Source organism: Dermacentor albipictus, chromosome 4 (genome assembly GCF_038994185.2).
Source record: "Dermacentor albipictus isolate Rhodes 1998 colony chromosome 4, USDA_Dalb.pri_finalv2, whole genome shotgun sequence".
Lineage (NCBI taxonomy): Eukaryota > Metazoa > Arthropoda > Arachnida > Ixodida > Ixodidae > Dermacentor > Dermacentor albipictus.
The window spans coordinates 165,210,018-165,223,647 of NC_091824.1; the positions used below are offsets into that span (position 1 = coordinate 165,210,018).

General features: G+C 44.2%; 1 protein-coding gene across 9 annotated transcripts in view; it reads left to right on the plus strand.

Moving 5' to 3' along the window:
- Positions 1-13,630, plus strand: part of LOC135899961 (acetylcholinesterase-like) — a 478,426-nt gene that overhangs the window by 442,823 nt on the left and 21,973 nt on the right. For 7 of the 9 annotated variants that reach the window (XM_065429350.1, XM_065429356.1, XM_065429354.1 and 4 more), the window contains 3 exons: positions 2,826-3,043; positions 6,073-6,188; positions 9,653-10,276. The gene's annotated coding sequence lies outside the window, so the exon portion shown is untranslated. The remainder of the gene's footprint in view (positions 1-2,825; positions 3,044-6,072; positions 6,189-9,652; positions 10,277-13,630) is intronic. The other 2 variants (XM_065429359.2, XM_065429357.2) reach the window with 2 other exon arrangements.

Here is a 13,630-nt window from a genome sequence, read left to right on the forward strand (position 1 = left end):
TGTTATATAAAATCACCAAATGTAGTCTTGGCGGTTAGCCGAAAAAACCTAATGTTGATTCTCTTCCTCCGTATTTCAAGGACAATGCCGATGCCCGTCCGGTGTGAATTTTGCAAATGTTTGCTTAAAACATTACCTCGCCCTTTCCTATGATGTAAGGCCGATTACCGTCAGCATCCTCCTAAACATTTTGACTTCTGCTCATGTAATTGCTGCATAAACAAAACGATCGTTTGGGGTACAGGTAACGACGTCGGAAAAACATTAACGAGAATAATGCCAGCATTAAAATCCCAAGTGTAAGGGGGGGTTTTTTTTACTTCATGGCGCTTAAAATTGGTGGGCAAATGGCCAAAAAAGAGCTCCACGTGAATGTAAGGTGTTTACCTCCCTCGCTCCTCGCCAACCGAAAATAATGTCCCCGCAGTTTTGTCAGGATAACATCCTGCTTCATACTCGGTTGTTTCAGACATTTTTCCCCACGCGGTGTGTGTTAATGGCGGCAACCAAGGTTCAGACCTTGGTACAGATATTATGCGTGCCAAGGTGGCCAACCTTGAGGGGTGCGATCGATGCGTCGTCCTTCGTGGTGCGTAAGTTCACAAGGCCTCCACAGATTTCCTTGAAGCGGGACGGTCTTCTACGATACGAGTCAAGGGAACACTCAAGTAGCCTTGATGGCAGAAGAGATGTTGTGCAACGTTACCTAGACATTCCCAATGATCGATCCGGAAGATGTCATTGGCAACGGACGGCGTCCTCCGACAGTGCCAATTTATCATCTTATTCATCTGCCCTCGGTATTGAGTCCATCGAATCTATAATAACATGACTTTCGAAGGATTTATTTCCCTCAGCGGGAATGCCACTCCACTTTAACATCTCTCTTGTGACGGTTTCTTTTTCACGCAAAAGTGATTTCTTTGCGCACCGATCGCTTTAGTTTTTCCTATTTCTTTTCACAGATATAAGTGGAGCTAAATCCCCTTCGGTGTAAAGGAGTGGTGATTAACAGTTAACAAAATGAGCAACTTAAAAGTTTTAATCACAAGAAACACGACAAATAACGTGGCACCCTTCCTATAAAATGCGAACAGTTCGTGGCCGAAGTCTGCAAGTGCACATACAAGCATAAAACTTATTATTTATTATTATTAAGCTTATTTCTATGAACAGCTATTAAACAAAATCTGTTATTATCAGCGTGCGCTCCGCAATCTACATATACTTGTATTTAGGTGCACGTTAAAGAACCGCATGTGGTAAAAATTATTCCAGAGCCCTCCACTGTGACCTCTCCCATAGCCCCAGAGATAAGACTTAAATTAATCAATAAGCAATTATTTTCGACGTTTACGTCACTTTCAGTCGTCTGTCGTCACATCTGTAACGGCATATCTTCAGTATAAATATGGCTGACACCACAACCTGTGGCCGCTTCGGCGATGAGGAAGCAGTCCATCATGTTCTGTGCCAGTGCCCGCAGTACAGTGTGGAGATACATTCGCTTTCCGTCACGCTCAACCAGTTCAATGACCGGCCTCTGTCGGCAAAAAAAATTCTCCAACATCGACGGGACCTAACATTGATTCATAATACCATGCAAGTGCTACTGTGCTTCTTAGATCCACTGACCTGTGGAAACACTTCTAATAGAACGCCCTTTTTGCGACTTTTCTTAATCTCTCTAATAGTTATCTCTCTCTCTCGTTGTCCTCTTCCCAACTCCTATTTCCCCACTCCAATGCAGGCTAGCAAACCGGAAACTCGCATCTGGTTAAGCTACCTGTCTTCTCTCTGGCTCTCTCTGTCTGGTTCTGTCTGAATGGCTCATGCAACGCTGTTGCCGACAGTTAAGAGGTGCATGTCATTTGTGTTGATGGCTGTATTACTTATTTATTTCTTCTACTCTAATGAATTAAACCACTAGTCGAGAAGATCTCTAATGTAAGTATATATAGATATAGCTAAATCTTGACCTAGATGTTTCCAAGCCAAGCTTGAGATCTTGTGAGTACTCGAATACTCTTCCCCAATGTAACACATTGATTGTGAGAGACGCCGTAATAAGGGGAGGCGCATGGGTTTTGATCACCGTCATTCCTTGAAACTGTGCCTAACTCTACGTATATATATATATATATATATATATATATATATATATATATATATATATATATATATATATATATATATATATATATATGCTTGCGGATGCCGTCCTCATACAAAACGGCCAACAGGGCATGGAATAAGACATCTTATTTCTGGCCCAGTAGCAAATAGTCCTGTGTTCATTGAGCCATCACGCTATCCCAGTACAACAGCCCTGCACCGGCATTTTATTAACTTGTTTGCTGCTTGCACGTACATGTACATTCAAGGAAATCGCTCACGGTTAGTTTCCTGGGTGCCTTTAAAACAAAGTTGCTGTTCAGAGAAAATGAATAATCCATCGAGAGTGTGAATGAACCCCCGCAAAACAATCAAATCTGGTCTGAGTGTCTCTAAACAAAGCAACGAAATGCTGGAATGAAAAATAAAGAAATGTGTGGTTGCTGTGGGATTTTGTGTATGCTTACTCCGAGCCCGACAGGTTTTCAGAGTTCAGAGAACCCAGCGCGATTAGAGGTATGTCCTGCACAACGAGTTGAAGATATAGGAGATACTCGTGTTCTTATCGCAACTGCTCCTTAATCCCAAACTGATTGCGCCTTCTTTTTTCTTTCTTTTTTTCATGCGATTTCCTTTCTCTGTATTTTACTCATTTGAGCCGTTGCTAATCTCACGCAGTTGTTTTGATTGATTTATTGGTTCTTTTGTAGAATCCAGAATGAATGTAACCAGCGACGTTCGAGCGCATGCTACTGGCGCTGTGGATCCCTTCACTTTGCGAAAGCTGCATCAACTTCATGCGCCTTCTTGCCGTGAGAGCAACGCCCGAGAGTACAGCGGCACGAGGGTTCTCGTCTGAGCCTTTGGAGAGGCTGGCTCTGTGAAACCAGTAGCGCCGCTTCTCAGATCTCCCTTCGCTGTCAGTACGGTAAGTATAGGAGGTAAATGATGACAGTAGGAATGAACTCTCTTTCGCGACGAGTGCAACCACTTCACGTCGTATGCAGCATCTGCACTATCCGGAGATTCTGGTTTTACCGACCGCGGACTTTAATGAATGTTTCCAATAGCTTGAGTACCCACACTTTATCACATCACATGGGAGTGCAATACAAATAAGGAATTCCACAAAATAGAAAATCCGAGTGCGGAGCAGTGGGAGAGCGTGCTCTCCAGCGGCGACCCTAGCCTCCAACGGAAGCTGGTGGATCATGCCCGACGAGCAGCCACGCTCAGTGGTGCCCTGGAATAGGGGCGCCAACCATGCAGGCCGGAGATCTTCATCAACCAAGAAGATCAAGACATCCGGCACGACCGCTGAATTACTCTTTCTAGAGTAATAAAGTTTACTTCCTCCTCCTCCTCCAATAGCTAGCGGCGGCATGGTATATGTCGTTCGCCAAAACGCTCAATCGCTGCACTCTGTTATTTCTTATCGTTCTGGTAGTCCTATTTAGCTGCACTCTACAAATACCAAGTTCGTGTGACAAAATTATAAAAGAAGGATGGGCATTTGCAAGTACTTAGCAAATACGAGTTGAAAGCCTCAACAAAGAAAGCACCCATTTTGCTACCGCCCTGCCCATGTTAAAATATACTCAACATGTCTCCAGTGACGTATGACAACATAGGAGTATGTCGCATGCGCATTCGTCAGCTCGCCAAATAACTTTTTATTCCTTCATACGAATTATGCATGCTTCAAGGTATCGGCCACTATAACATCTACATGATGTGCCTTCAAAACTTATACCCTGGGCTGCTATATAGCACTAACTGTGCACTCAAGCTTGCTCGGATTCTCCTGACACTGATTATTACCCGCAACATCACCATATTGTGATTAAAAGACACCACGCCGAGCATTCACTTTCACTCATGAATTGTAATTTACCTCCTCTAATCTCATGGTCGCCCCCAACCAGGCTTGTGCAACTCTTTACCCCTCAAGGAGTGCAGATTTTTGGCCTAGTTGGTTTGTTGCATCGATTGAAGTCGTAGCGCTGGATTTATACTCGTTGAAGCCGGCATAAGTACCATGCTTTCTTAGATAAAATTTCATTTGAATGTGCATTTTACTTGTAGAAATAATTCAGAAGCGTGTCTGTCAGTTCCAGGTATACCAAGACTACAAGCACAGACTACATTAGAAAACGCTCACCCGATGGCCGATGAACGATTGCGCTATGCACGCGAGTGACATGCACTACGCACAGAATAAAGGAGCAGTCGGCTTGGCAAGCCCTGAAATGATAACACGCCTTTCTCTCTTTTTGTAGCATATGCTCCGTTGGCGGCACTCCGTGATCGAGTCCGTGATCAGCTCCTTGGCCTCTTTTGGTCTTTTGGCAGTACGCTAACATACTCCGACCGCCTTAGTGCTTTCTTTCTCACTTTGCCCTGTACTGAAGGTCTTCCATACAAATTTAGCCAATAATATATATGTTCTTAACCTACAACATTCGCTCGCTAGCAGCATAACTGAGGCCAATAACAGCCATACAACTTGGTAAACATGCTCTGTGAGCAAAAACAGTACCAGAAAGAATCTTTCCTGATGAATTTAGTTTAACACTTATTATAAAAGTGATTAGATTTTCTTGCTGTATTTCTTTTCCGGGGAAATTTTCGTCATTCTCGCAAACGAAATTGAGCTTGTTTATTGTGGTACAATCGGGGCAGCAATTCTTTTTATTGAGGCACATACTTAAGAAGTGCGTTGGGTGATGTTGCTGACCAAATCTCCAAAATTTATACCAGCGAACTGGCGATCTGTTTATGCTATATGAACCTCTTTCACTTGGTGCAGATGGCTATTTAGGTTGATAGATGTCTGAATTATAACACCACACAACAACGGTAAGTGTTCTCTGAGGAACGCCTCGAGCGTACACGGTATCAATGGTGACTCGCACAAATCAAGTCAATCTTTGTTCGTTCAACTACGATCTTCTGCAAGTTAGGTGCCTTAAAGCTTTCTTGAAGATCTTTTGCTAGTTTGCCATTTACCAGTGTACATGTCTCCGGGTGTGTCGAAATATTAGTCTTAATCTGACCAATGTGTTCGCGGAAGTATGTCCCACTGCTTAACGTCAAATTGGTCGATTTCATGTGTGCTTATTATGCGAAGCAGCTGTCCCCCTTTGATGTCAGCCGCCGAGCCGCATTTTAGTGCGTTCACCCTTGCGGAGCGTGCTGTGGCATGTAAGTCCCGAAGGAAGATAGCGAGATTGGCCTAAGCGCACCAGTAACCGTAATTATGAAGGAAAAAAAACGACAGCAGACTTCAGAGATTCATTCGGCTCTGAACTCATTTACTGCGACAACAGCAATCTTCTACTCTGAAGACCGCCATCTTATTTTTGTTTGCCTACTTTTTCGTTTATTAATTGCGCTCGCCTACTGCGGAACACTGGACAGGAGGCCAGTGCTTACGGGGTGGTTCGATGACAGGAGCGGGGCAGACGTATAAGATGTAATAAATTAAAGTAAGCACTAGAAAAAAGCTATATTTAGTATTGAAATGTTAATGTTAGAGAATATCAGAGAAGGAAAGGTGTGGTTAGTAAGAATAGGTTGAGGTTTTGTTTTTTATTTTTATTTCATTTCATTCTTTCTTTCTTTTTTGCGGTGTGCGTAACTTCCTTTGTTCGTGACTAAGGCGATACATGCTCTGAAGTTCGAAATACGTACATGGACTGGGAGAGATTGCAACTCCAACCTCCACTCGGACTTCTTCGACGTGAAGCTACGCTTCTCTGTCGCCTTTGGTTAGGAGTTGCCTTCACAAAGGCATACTCTACATTAATTGGAGGGACTGACAGTGCAGCATGCGAGGTCTGTGGCACCGAAGAAAACATCGACCACCTGCTGTGACACTGTCCACGATGCACCCCAGAGAGACAAGAACTTGCCAAAGCTTTCCAAAAACTGGACAATCAGCCGCTTTCTGTGCAGGTGCTGCTGGAACACCGCCCCCATCGCCCGTCGGCCCATAAAGCGGTGAAGGCGCTTTTGTGCTTCTTAAGGACGACGGGCTTGTGCGACCATCTGTTACTATTACTGCAATTTCTGTAAGACCACGCACCACTCTCTCACCGCTCTCTCCCTGTTATCTTTATTTTCCCCTTTCCCATTCCCCCGGTGTAGGGTAGCCAACCGGACGTTATTCTGGTTAACCTCCCTGCCTTCTACTTATCTCTTTCCCTCCTCCTCCTTGACTCCCAGATTTCCCATGTTCAATTAGGCTAGATTTACTTAGCTTAAATCGAAAGGTTTATGAAACCTTTTGTTCGCAGCTGTTGAGCACAAAACTTCTGTTAATCTTCTTTTTTTTTGCCAGGGCCATTTAACATTTTGCTGTTTGAATATATTTGGTTAAGACGATTCTCCCCCACCACGTTTGTTTTTGTCTCTCTTGCGTATTGGTATGGCGAGGTTGCCTTGCGGCCAGTGTAACAAGTTTCGACAACTTGTGAACAGCCACACATTATCTCCTTCGGTCATTCGGTATGAGAATAATCAATCACCATTGAGATGGCAATTGTGATGGCATTGAGATGGCAAAAGCGTGGCAATTGAGATGAACTTTAAATCTAAAATTTTCTTGCATATTTATTTAAACTCGGTGTTTCTGTCAATCAATGTTTCAGCTGCCGCGGATGTAGGCTTCTTGCTTTTCAAGCTCGAAGAGTCATACTGAAACCCCCGCCTCTCCTGAAGATTAATCAACTTTGAGACCAAAACTTTTAATAGAACTGGCGTCACGAACGAAATGGCACAGTGCCACTTTCGAGATTTGAGCGAATTTTTGTTTCTCTGTACATTTGAGGTGCTGCTGTATCGGGTACTTGGTAGCTGTGAAACCTGTGAACTACGCTGTAATTTATTTCATGTTATTGCTGCAGCGTCGGTGTTTATTGGCATTCACGCGATGGAATCTTTCGACGTTGTTTTTCTCCCAACCTCTTGAATCTAGGCACATACTCTATTGTGGCTAAGTACCATGTTTGAGGCTGATTATTATCACTGTCATGTCGCCTCCTCGGCGCCGCCGATGCTGTTTTCACGAGCATGACAATGAATAGCATACCAACACGTGATGATCTTGTCTAGAACAATTTGTGTGTGATGCATATAATGTCATCCCCATCCATTACAGTACTGCTTCGTCTGGCCGCCACTCACAGGTTTTGTGGAGCGCAACACCTTGCAGTAACTCTATTGTGCTACTGTGTTTTTTGCTACATTTATTTGGAGCTCACGAGTCAATGCGGCTTGTTTTCATGAATACTGTTATTTTTTTGCTATTTGCTTTTCTTGCTTCTCGAACGTGGATGCCTTGGTTCGGCTCCCCTTTTCTTCGGACAGCTTGTTTCCCACTTATATATTTGTTTCCGCTTTGATGCACATCCACTAATTTACTGAATGTTACATTCACGTCTAGTTAGTTTTCTTTCGAACATAGTTGTATCATCGACCTTCAATAATATACCGGAGAGACGTTGGGGTTTCCTCAAGGAAATCGTCGAAAGTTTTCTTTTCCTAAACGTACGTTTCTGCGCGGAGTATATCTTGAATGCTTCCCGTAAGGCACTTCCTGCCGCACTAATGGAGTGCCGGCTCCAAGTTTCCTTACATCGTGCCCCTTTTCAAGATGTGCTAGGGCGTGTACGCCTAATGTGTGTTCCTCCAGGAGGAAGACCATTTTACTTCATATTGCGTTCAGCAAACCATCATGTTGAAGCACGGTTGAGGAAAAAGGTTGTTTTCTTCCGTTGTGAACTAACTGTCGTCTGTGTCGGAAAGTTGAAACCACTCACGATTGATTTGATCATTGCAATGACGAGGTCTTCTTTTAGGGCATCCTACAAGGAACACTTGGCAAATATATAGACATTACACCACATACAATCCATTTTCTACCATTGAGGCGGCCCTCCATGTCACGTGCTCACATATAGTTGAGACTACACAGCGCTGCGCAAAACCGATTGTGTGACAGAAATGCTGAAACTCTTAAGTCGACGATGACATTTTTCCGCGAAACAGCAACGTATGTGCGTGGTGTGTATGTGGCACAAGAGCAGCCGCAGGAGTTGTGCGATGGCGCGGGGGTTAGGGCGCCCGACTCCAAGGTGTACATTGCTCCAGTAAAATAGGCTTGAATCTCAGGGATGGCGGTTGTGGTTAAGTTTTCTTACTTCTCACGCAGGGTCCATGGTGAAGCTTGGGGCAACGATTACAATGGGTTTTTTTGTCGTCGATGATGACAGTGGTTGTCGTCAGCGTAGCGGGATGGAGGAGTGGATGTGATGAACGGGCGGTCAAGCTAGACCAAATTTCCAGTCCATAAGTGCTCTCGCAGGAATGAGGAGCAGACCTTCGTAACGTCAGCTATTGAGCAGGTTTATTCCAAGTGAAACACGATCACTAATTCCTGTAAATCTTCCCGGAAGGTTAGCAGCCGTAAGATTTATTAGATATGTAGTACTCTCAACTACGTCCTCCATCGGCAGAGCAGTAGTATGAGGAGCGTACGGATGTACACAAGAAGGCCAAGCACTCAAGTCACCCACTCATCATATGCGCTGTGCTGCAAGTGCCAGGAAATGCTTACACAAAGCAAAGAGCTGTTTTGATTCCACACTATTCTTTAAACTCTGACGCGTGACCATGGATTCGGAGACTCATAGCAACGTCACAATGGCCACCGCATATCAGCGCTTTTTCTTTGAGGATCAAATTTTGGACACCCATACTGAACACACACGCTCTCTTAAACACAGTGGCACAAATTTTTACTGTGTCTTGGTGCTAAGAGCCGTTTTTTAACTATGACAGCGCAAATGGAGCGAACGGATTACTGTGACACTACTCACCGTCTTCTGTTGGGTAAAAGGCGCAAAAATGGCCACCGCTCAGATACTCTTGCATCGTTATGTAACTACCGTCCACCTTCACTTAGCTTGCTTTCGCATCAAGCAAAGGGAACATAGCTAGCTACCCTCCTCACACATCAAACGTACTGGTACGACTTGTATATGGTCTCAAACTATCTAACTAAATTTGTTGGTTCTCTCTCTCTTTCTTTCAAGTATCCCAGGTCACTCAACTGAGGTGTGCGCTCAGCAACAATGTCATGTCCGCCTCCGCCCCAGTGTGTGCGTGCACGCGTGTGAGTGTCTTTAAGTGCGCACTGGCTCTGACCAACGAATCGACCCTCTTTTTCCTTTGTCAAAGGTTCTCGCTCTGTTGCGAACAATGATGATTACTGACAAAAGTAAACGGAGCGAGGACTGCTTCATGACGCCAGACGATGTAGAGCAGTCAAGTTTTACTCCGTCCTTGAGCTCGTTTGCGTTTCTTGGAAATGATAATCCTCTGTAACGGAGTGCTCTTTTTACCTCATCTTTGTTGCATGGTACACGTCACTGCATGCCTCGGGCCATTGCTTAGCATCTACGCATAGTTCTTTCTCGTTTATGTAAAGCCCGCTGAATGTGTAGACTTACCTTATGCTACATTCTTTTGGCAGATGGCTGCCACGACTTGTCTTCCGGGGTGAACATTCCAAAGGCATACGCTAAATATATGCCAAAGTAAGCGAGCCTGTTTGGGAAGCGAAATGAGACGAGCAAGCCTTGCACGTTATCACGAGACACGCCGATACCGTTCGTTCAACTGCTGGAGAGTTTGATGTCTCTGAGAAAGGGAAATCAGGGGGTCATCGAGAATGCAAGGGAAAGCCTGGACGTGGCCTAGCCAGACGCTTCGTGGGACTTCCCTTCCCCTTTTCGGCCCCGCCAACGTTTATGGTGGTGGTGGACCGAAAGGGGGGAACAACCCGAACGCGCCGAGGTGGTGGCGGAAGCGGCGACTCAGTGAGCGTCGCGGAAGGTAGTAGACCCGTCCAGTGACTCCGGTTTTTCCGTTTCTTTCTTTTTCGAGAAGCGGCGCGCCGCCTTGTCCACAAAAGTCCGCACGGACGCGCGCTTCGGAGGCAGATGCTGCACTGAGCTTGCCTGAAGAACAACAAAGATCTCCACACCATTGCAACTTTCTCCGAGAGAGAGAAAAACACACTCTCTCGACAGCCCTCGGCGCTGCTCACTTACTTGACGACCATTCGAAGGACAAGCATCGCTCAAAAGCTGTGAAGGTGAGTTGGCATTCTTGCTTCGTAAAGTGCGAATGGTTCTCTAGCCAGAAGTTAATGAAGCAGTTAATGAAGTTATGATTTCTGTTTAAGGTAGTTAGAAAACACCACCGTTGATTGTGATACGAACTAAAGTGAACATTAGTGAGTTTCGTCTTGTGGTGGGGCCGTTTACTTGAGTTTGAGTAGCTCGTTCAGTATTTTACTCCGCAGCATAAACTTCATCGCAAAACATGCCCTTGCACCTCCAAGAGAGTAAGCGATTCTTGTCAGCTATGCTCAGTCTATCCCAGTTTTGTATCTTATTTAGACGAGGCGACACTGTAGCGCATTGACTTTCGGTGCTGTTATCTGCGCAACCAGACGTGCTCTCTGGGAAGCACTAGTTCCAGCGGTGAGAGATATGTGTTTAAATGTTTATTTCCATTGTTAAGGTAAACAAGAAAGTTTGGTTTGGCAACTTCGTATCGTGCATTAAGAACATTTCATTCACAACCAATCTAAGATGTCGTCATAACGCTTTTATCGGCGTCGTTCAGGAGCAAGAAGGGGGCGGTACTTTTGCGGAGACGTGTGCAGTAGGAAACGCAAAGCCTAACTCCTTCAGAGTCAGTGGAGCGACCTTTTCTTGTAATTTTGTGGAGCACAAAGTTTTTCTTGTTTTTTCAGTGCCCACCACGCGAAGAACTCTTCCTCGCAAAAAATAGTACCGCCATTTCTATCTCAGTAACACCAATGTCTCGGTCATATGCATTTCTGTAGCTATGTTAGCATTGTGTAGCAACGCTTGTGAGCACACTAGAAGCTGTCGCATGCAGAAATGTCATAGGAATTTTGTTTTTGAGTGCTACTGATACTTGCGCTGGGACACCAGTCGTCGTAACCTCAGTCGTGCTAATCTGTTGTAGGCAAAATGAATCGCAGGAAAAATGTTTAAAGCAAGGCAGCCAAGAAAAAAGAATTCCTCACAACTTCACAGTCTTAAATTTAGTGGTTAAATGCGGTAATTCTTGGGGGAAGCATAAGATCACCTATTGAGTTCTGGGAACGATGCGCCGGCTACTGCATGATCTCACTTTTTCTCGAATATCGTTTGCTGACCTTTGGTTCACTGTAAGTCTAGTCCTAATTACTGGGCTTCGGAAAGGAATAAATACAGATGTATATTTCAAAGCTTGAGCAGCATCTCATAGGTATCGGTAGCAAATTTGCTATATTATTGTTTCATTTTATTTGTTACATATGGCGCCTGTACCATCACCTAAGAGGCAATTTAGTGTCAGGTATCACTCGAAAGAATTAATTTAATTTTTTCTGTTGTGGAATTCGTTGAGCGATGTGCCACGTCGCCGAACTATTAGATGAACTCTGAAATATCTTAAGGCGCCCATGGTACGCCAGCGAGCGTCCAGTGGTAGATACGTGCGTCAAGCGTAAAACGGTTCTTTATCTCCCCAATCTGTCACGTGCTTCTTACTTTCATCTTGCTGTGGCGCAAGTTAGCACTCCTAACTATGGCAGTACTGGCACCAAATGCAGAGCGCTTCGGAAGCAGAGCCAAGACCACATTTACTCCAGCGGAGAGAGTAAGTAGAGGGGCCCCATCCTACTGCCATGGTGTAAACTGAGTAAAGTAGGCTCTTAGGCGACCTCAGAATATTATTAAGGAATTCGGGGGGTGCAGTGTGCAAATGCTGCTGTCTCATTGAATTACTTGCGATTTTCGAGGACCCCGCAGATACAAAGGGCTACCATTTATATGAACAGGATAGCACTTTTAAACTTCGTGCACTATTTAGCGCAGATATTTGTAAAAAAAGAAGTAAGGATCCAGAGCACAGCGTTAAAGTAACCGAAATCAGAAAAAAAGGTGATTGCTGGTGTATGACCGGACACTCAGAGCACATAACGTGAAATTATTTCGTGAGGAAAACTTGTACAGGTCTAAAGAAACATGAAATATGCCATGTGCTCTTTTAAAGGATAAGAATCTGCGTAAGGAACCTTGGCAGCATCGCGTTTATTGTGAAGGAGCGAATATATGTATTAGTAAAGGTGAACATTATTATTTTCCGTGTGCTTGCACGCATCATTTCTTATGGAATAAAGCAAGGAAACTTGCCTTGAGTCAAGGACGCTTCGCGAAGAGAGATTGCGGAAAGAGGAAGAATTATTCATAACATAGAGTGCGAAACGCGGATTCTAATGTCCATCAACCTTGTCGACTCAGCAGTATGGCTGTAAGTAGCCGTCTAATGTGTCGCAGACGCAATCACAAGCATTTGAAAATCGAGATGGAACTATGAGGGACGAACTTAACGTCTACTAGTGGTAGCTGTCGGTATTAGGACTTTTGAAAACCTAAGGTGGGGAAAGATGCACGCTTCTGAAGGGCGCACGCCATCATTTGCAGATTTCAAGCTATACGACGAGAGAAAACCAGAAATTTAATCAAATGATGTAAAAACTTTTCAAAGACAAGTTTCTTCACTAACGAAATGCAGCCTTGAATGTTAACTCGAGAAACAAGGACGGAACTCTACAAAAAAAAATGTATCTCGTCCTTGACAGACCGATGTCCTGAATAGAGTCCGCATATCTACGGTAAATTCAGGGTGCTTCAAGCAAGGATGGAGCTTCTTACTGCAATTTCTCTTTCGTGTGATGACGACCATGAATCAGTTAATTATGTACTGAGGGTACTGATAGTGAATTCCGTGGTTTCTTCACGCTCAGATGAAGCATCTTTCGGCATTTCTTGTAAAATGAAGTTTGTTTCTAGCTCGTTCGTGCCAAGAAATGTTAGAATGGCAAACCTACGTTTGCAACTTAATAAATCAGGCGGTATACATTGTCCGTTTTCTGTTTTCTGGTCGTTTAGTTCAGAGTAGGGCTTCTTTTGTTTTCTTGCTTACTCCACTGATGCGTTACAGGAGACTTTTTTGACGGCGCTAATTTGCTTGACATCCTCAGTTCACCAATCACTTTGTTTTGGTTTTATTCAAAACATAGCTTCATTGCAAGCAGCTCACTGTTAAACACGCCTCTTTGAGTGTAATTGAGTAGTCAGTAAATTTTTGGCGCGTTTCTTGGGTTGAAGCGAGAAAAAGTATATGAAAACGAAAATGCATCGTAGAAAAAACCTGAAGCTTCAAAAATAGGTTCCTTTTAGGCAAATCGAGAGCAATCCTTCCTTCAAAGTTTCATTTCCCATTTTCTTTCGTCCAGCTTCTGTCCACTGAGCGTTCTATGGGCATTTTTCGTTGGTTTACGGTAAAAAGCGTCAGCATAGTAGACGGTCAGCTGAATCGCGAAACAAAGAACAAAATAAAACTCAAGGCACACATGCGACTATCG